Genomic DNA, 6,630 nt, shown 5'->3' with positions numbered 1-6,630 from the left:
CCTAAATACTGGATCATCTGTAGAAAAGGTTTGACACAGAATCCCATGATCACTCAACTGATAGGTAGCAAGTTAGACCTAATTTGTGGTACACAATTTCCATGCTGTGTTTACTAATTTGTTTATTTTTCTGCTAACCTGAGAGATTACCTTTGATTTGCATAGGATGGAAATTGCTGAACAACCAGTCATCTATAGCTTGGGTGATTATAAATTAAGATGACACATTGCTAAAACAGCAATCTATGTATGAGGGGCAGCAGATTGCTACTGTATACTCCAGGTATTATTTGAGTTGCTCTTTTGTCTACACTGATATAATAAATTAGATGGAATGCCTTTAAAGAAAGTGGCAATGAAACCTGGTTACTTTGAGGGCAGTGGACACGGAGTGATATGGTTGCCTCTCTCCACCAATGACCGTCCTTTGCTATTTTATTTCAGAAGACTTGTGGTACACCGAGACTGAGCTTTGGGGCTGGATATGACTGCGTGATGGCTTTGTTGAGCTCACAATATTTTGGTTCATATTGTACAAGTAACCTGTATCTGTGCCGTGAATGCCCAGTGGCATCAATATATGAGGTGGCTTGAATAGCACTAGCCCTACTAGGTCAGATATAACTTGGGAATTTTATGAGCCAATCTACAATTACTCAGCTATAAAAATCATTATCATTTTGAAAAATACTTGCTAACATTTACAATACAATCTGGGAGACAATACCCTGAGAGCCTGGTATCCTGGTATGCTCTAATCTTCGAAGCAGAGACTACTATCAATGGACCTCATTTTCCTATAGTCATAATACACAGGTCTGGGAATCAAGGGGTAGGAGTGGCCCTTCTCACTAATAGACCTAAAGATCCACTGAAATAATGTTTTATCCCTCTGTCTGAAACTTCGGGTCTGGCTGAGAAGAATGTTTCCATCAAAGGATATAATATTTACATTGAAGTGAAAGGTGAAATTTATTACTTGGCTATTTTGGGCATCTCACACCAATGAAATAGGATAGAGGAAGGGGTTGCTGTAATGGCTGTGGAAATTGGCTTTCAGTCTGCCACACAGTGGGGACAGGAAGTACTATGTCTAGAATCCAGAGAATTTTTCAGATCTTTCCAGGTAGCCAGTCATCAATTGTCTCCAGTTTTGTTAGGGGTTAGGTACTTATAATGGGTGGCTGGGACTCTTGAAACACTGGAAATAAGTAGAGAAAAAAAAGAGAAAGATTTTGCTTGTATTTGTACCCAAAAGATAATGAAGTTTACATAGGGGAAAAGCAGATTCCCATACTTTGAATTTTGAAGCAAGATTTGTCCATGGATTAGAAGCAATAATTTTAGTACAGGAGAGTATGAAAGTGCCTGGTCTTAGTATCAAACACAGGTCTTCCAAATTGTATACTGTTCATGTGTTTGGACACATTTCTTAAATTTTTTCCCCCCTGAACTATCTAATTTGTATAATAGCTTATATGGTTATCAGGATTAAATAGGATAATACAAAGTGTTTATCTTAGTGACTGACAGTTAAATACTCCGAAAATAATAGCTTTTATGCATTTTATTATAATATATTATCAGTTGACCATTAATTTGAATATGGGATCTAGAAGACTGGAGCTGGAGGGAGGCTTACTGACAAGTCATTTCTACTCCTTAATTTTGCAGAAGAAATTGAGCCAGAGTGAGAGATAGAGAACTGTGGCTAAGGTCAGAGTGCTAGGTAAAGGAACAAAAATATTGAAAATCAATTACTAAAGAATAAAGAGCACCTTTATAAAATTTGTAGGCAGAAACTTGCAGTCAGAAAATAAATGGGCTAAGATTACAATAATAACTTTAATTTCCAGCCACAAATTTCAAAAATTTGATAAATTTTTATACTTCCCATCATGAACCAGTTAGGCATGCAAAAATTAAAATGTGATTATCTCTTAAACTTGGATACATGAGTCTGGAAAATAGTCATTAACTTTCTAGCTGACATTATTACTTCAAGTTAAAGAAATTCTTAGGCAAGTGTTATGTGTACAAGTAGTCAGAGAAACAGCATTTATCAATGATTACTTACTTTTAACTTATCTTTTTGTAAGCTTAAAAATATATATAACTGTGTGTGTGTGTGTGTGTGTGTGTGTGTGTGTGTGTGTGCGTGCGCACTTCCCTTCATCCTGGTAATGGGATGGAAAGCTGACTAAATGGGTATTTTTAAAGAATACAATTATATAATCCCAAAATGAAAATTAGAATAGGGGATCCTGTTTCTTTCTTGAAATAACTTGGATCACCAACATTTATATTGAATCCCAATATCCTACATAATCCCATGATAATCCCTAGCTGATTAGAATGCTTTATTACATTTAAAAACCACCGTAAGAATTTTAGGGAGAAATATAATTAGAACTGAACAGGGAAACAGTCCATGGCTTAAAATCCAAAAACGGAATTCCTGACTCAGAAAAATGACAGAACTTAATACTCTATTAGATCTGTATTAGAACAAAATAATTAAAATTTATGTAAAAATAAGGTGGTACTTATAGACACAAGACACATTGTGTATAGTTAAAATACCTCTAAATACAGTGAAAACTTCACAAAACCTTCTTCAAGTTTAAGAAATAAAACTTTAAAAGATCAAGACTCATCAAAGCTCAAGACAGATTTTCGTTTGATTTTTCTTGCCTCGAGGACAGCTTTATTCAGGAAGATATTCAAGCTCTTTGGCATATGAGTATTTGCCTCTGTCATTCCTTTAAAAGGAAAATTGACTGCCTCAGCTTTTTCCCCTGGAAACACCTTCAAAATAAGCTATGAAACCTAGATCTTAATTTAGTCTTTGTAATAGGACTGTTATCGGTGGTGGAAAAAGTCACAGGGTGATTTATTAAAGACCATTGACTCTCTCTTGTTTTCTTATGAATTCTTTAGCCCTTCTGTTTCAGTTTGAAAGTTTAAATATAATAGAACTCCAAATCTATCATTTTGGGTATTGGACTTCTTGAAATAGACTCTGCTTCTCATTACCAGTTGAGGTATTGATCTTCTAAGGGCATGTCTACATGCCCTCTCTACTTGATTTCAAAAGCCCAGTGCTCTTGCTCTTCTCTTGAAGTCAAACAAATCTTTGTTAAAGGAGGAGTCTACAAGGAACCTTGTTCATACTTGCTATATGTTGAATAAATTTTCCTCTGCACTTATGATGATAACACTTCACTGCAGAACAATAGCATACAATATTTATTTCTGAAAGATCCTTTTCTCCAACTTTTAAATGTAGATTTCTTGTTGCCTCCATTGCACACTGTAAAAATCCAGCTTTATCTCGAGGTAAAAGTAATTTCATGTGATAAAATGAATAAAATACTTCTGTGAAGCATAATTTTTAAATTATTAATCTCAATCTGACCTCTTCTATTGGTCTTTAACACACACACACACACACAAACACCACACACATACCATTTCTTGTAGAAGAAGGCAGAAAGAAAACAGTTCTGAGTACTAAATTCACTTAAATAAAAAGATTTCAAACAGTTACAAACAGTAGTAAAAAGTCAAATGTCATTACAAAGTGACCCAGTGATAAGAATCAATGCCTGTTCATTATGAAGATTTCACATGAGATTGTATATTTCTGCAGACCACTGCAATAAGGCATGAAGTAAATAAATCTTAATCAAGCATCAAAGTGATTTTAAAGAGAAGAGAGTTGAGAAATATTTAGAAGATGGTAAAACCAGAAGGATTTGGTAAATTTGAATGACTATTATGTATAACAAAAGGGAGAAGTAAATGATGATGCTTTAACCATTAAACTGATGTCATATATAGGGGTCACAAATTGTCATCACACCAAGAAATGAAGATATAAATGAGAGGTTATTGGGGGAAACTTGCAATCAGATAATGTAGTAGGACATATGCAACCCTGCAAATGCTCATTATCCTTCCGTTTAAACTGACAGATAGACTGCATGTACCATGACCTAATTTTGTCTCTATTTCTGGAATTTCTAATATTTGGTATTAGACATGAAGCCTTTCTCACATTTCATTATCCTAACCCTCTTCATTTCTCATGTTTTTTTTCCTTTTTCAGAAAATGATTTTAACTTTATAGTCCAAAAATTATTAACTTAAGAAATAATTTCTGTTATACATGTTTAATTCAAACAACTCTTGTTTTGTTCTCTGAGTACTCTTTCATAGCAATCTATATTTCTTATCTCTCTGAGGAAATTATCTTTGGTCATTCAAACTTATTTTTCCTGCAGGTTTGTCTCAGTGTCTGATTTCATTTTTAGGGTTTTTTCTCAAACATTTAGAGATTCATGGTTGTGCACTCATGTTTAAGAAGGAGGCACTAAAAAGTTCAGCAGAAGCTCGGCGTCTTTAGGCAAGGGTTATCAAGTGAAGACTTCAAATAAATAATCTGGCAACATTTTCAGAAATTTATTTCAGGCTGGTTATCATACTCAGATAAAAGTATTCTTCTTCCCTGCCCAGGGGATATAAGCCTAGCTGCAATAAGAGATGAAGTCCAAAAAGGATGCACCTGGGTATTATCTACGTGCCATAATGCCAATTGTTCCTCCACTGAATCACTCCACCATGCTCTACTGTGAGGGTACAAGGGTCATTTCCCTTGTAAAAATGAAACTCCTGCTATGCATAATGAATCTCTCTGCTTCTTTTGATGGTGACAATGAGTACAATTCTCTTTTTTCCTTTAGAGATCCGTCTTGTCCCATGGCATATGACTATTCTACATCTGTTATTGTCAAATCAAAATGTATTGCCTCTAAAAAACAAACTAAATAGTTTCTTAAATTTAAAAAAGGAGAGAGAGAAGCGGGGGGCAGAGATAGGGAGAGAGAGAAAGGGAGAAAGGTGGGAAGGGCCTGGAAATTTTGTCAGTTACGTGTGTGTGGGTTTTCAATTTATCCTTTTGTTTTCTGTACTGTCATTCTGAAGTTAGGTGTTCCTGGTGTGCTCCATGCAGATGTCTCTGGATCACTCTCTCCAAAGACCAAATTTTCGGTTTTCTGCTAGTGTAAATGAAGACTCTAAGGAGCTACCCATTTTTTTTTAAAAGATCTCAACAAGTCAACAATCTTTTTTTGTTTTCAAGCCAAATGTGTCCCCGCATTTATATCTACCCATTTCTGAGTATTTTATGGCTTTTGCAGTGGAAATCATGTTATTTGGGGGCATCTGCTGCTATAGCTCAAGTATCATGTTTCTTAAATTTTTTAAATCAGTTCATACTAATTCATGTGCTTTTCAACTTCCAAAATTATGTTCTCTTATAGATTCTTCTTTTATTAATTTTGTACTTAAGAATGTGTTATTTATTTATGTGTATATTTTACTATCCTTTTAGTAAAATTTTAGGGGGAAATTGGGGCAAATACATGTGCTTAATTTGTTATCATTAACTGGAAGTCACCCCAAATGATTACTGCTTTTGGAGCCTCAATGTTTAAAAATGATGTTTAGATAAGCATCATAATGGTGTGAGTTGTTTCTTTTTTTTCTCCCCTTTTATTTACAATTAACCAGACATACCAGAACATCCAAGAGATCCATCCATCTGTGCACTTGAAAGTGGGTGGATTGGACCATTGTTGCCGGGTTGGTGACAGGGGCAGTGATAACAGAGAAAGCAATAGCTGGCTAGGCAATAAACCAGCACAATCTTTCTGGCAAAGGAGGTGGAGGGTGAAGACAGTGAGTGGGAGTTTGCTCGGGACACAAATTACTGCTGGGGGTATCAGTTGCTCTCTGAAGTCAGACCACAGTGACTAGGGGAAGGGAAAGAAAAAGAAAGTAGGCAGACAAAGAGAACTAAAGGAAGCAGTTCCTGTTGTCTGCCCCAGGAAGCAAGAGGACTACCCACAGATCTCTGGGACCACTCCCCCATTTGAGGATTTTTCTACTGGGCCATGGGCACATCCAAGGCCCCACATGCTAAGTACAAACCTCCCCCTGCTCTGCTGTCACCCTTTGATTTAATTAATTTATTTTTTATCTTTGTGCTCCCAGTTGTAGCAGTGAGTCAGGGCCAGTAAGAGAAACCAAAAACTTGTGCTATAATGTCACCTTCTGGAAAACAAAAAGAAGGCCCCTAACTACCAACCTGTTGCACTGTTAGAATCAAAATGAACAAAGCATTGCCTAAGTAAGAAAGATGTTCACTACTTCAAATGTGGAGGCAGAGGCACTTCTCATCAAACACCATGAAAAGTTGAGGCTAACATGGTAGTCCTACCTCCCCTACCCCCCCACCCCCAAAAGAAAATGTTTCAGCAACCAAACCCAAAGACATGAAACATTGTAACATAACTGATAATGAATTTAAAATAGCTCTTATGAAGAAATTCAATGAACTACAATAAAACTCAGAAAGATAATACAATGGTCTCAGGAATAAAAGTAAGGAACAAAGGAAAACTTTACTAAAGAGACTAAAATTCTAAAAAAAAAATATAACAAAGATATTCTATAGCTGAAAAACTCAATGACATGAAATATTCATTACAATGCATGTGAAAGAGAACAGACCATATGGAAGAGAGAATTAGTAAGCTTGAGGGTAGAAATATAGCAATAATTCAT

Source organism: Hipposideros armiger, unplaced genomic scaffold (assembly GCF_001890085.2).
Source record: "Hipposideros armiger isolate ML-2016 unplaced genomic scaffold, ASM189008v1 scaffold_672, whole genome shotgun sequence".
NCBI classification, from domain to species: domain Eukaryota; kingdom Metazoa; phylum Chordata; class Mammalia; order Chiroptera; family Hipposideridae; genus Hipposideros; species Hipposideros armiger.
The sequence above is the reverse complement of the archived record's forward strand: the minus strand, read 5'-3'. Positions refer to the sequence as shown.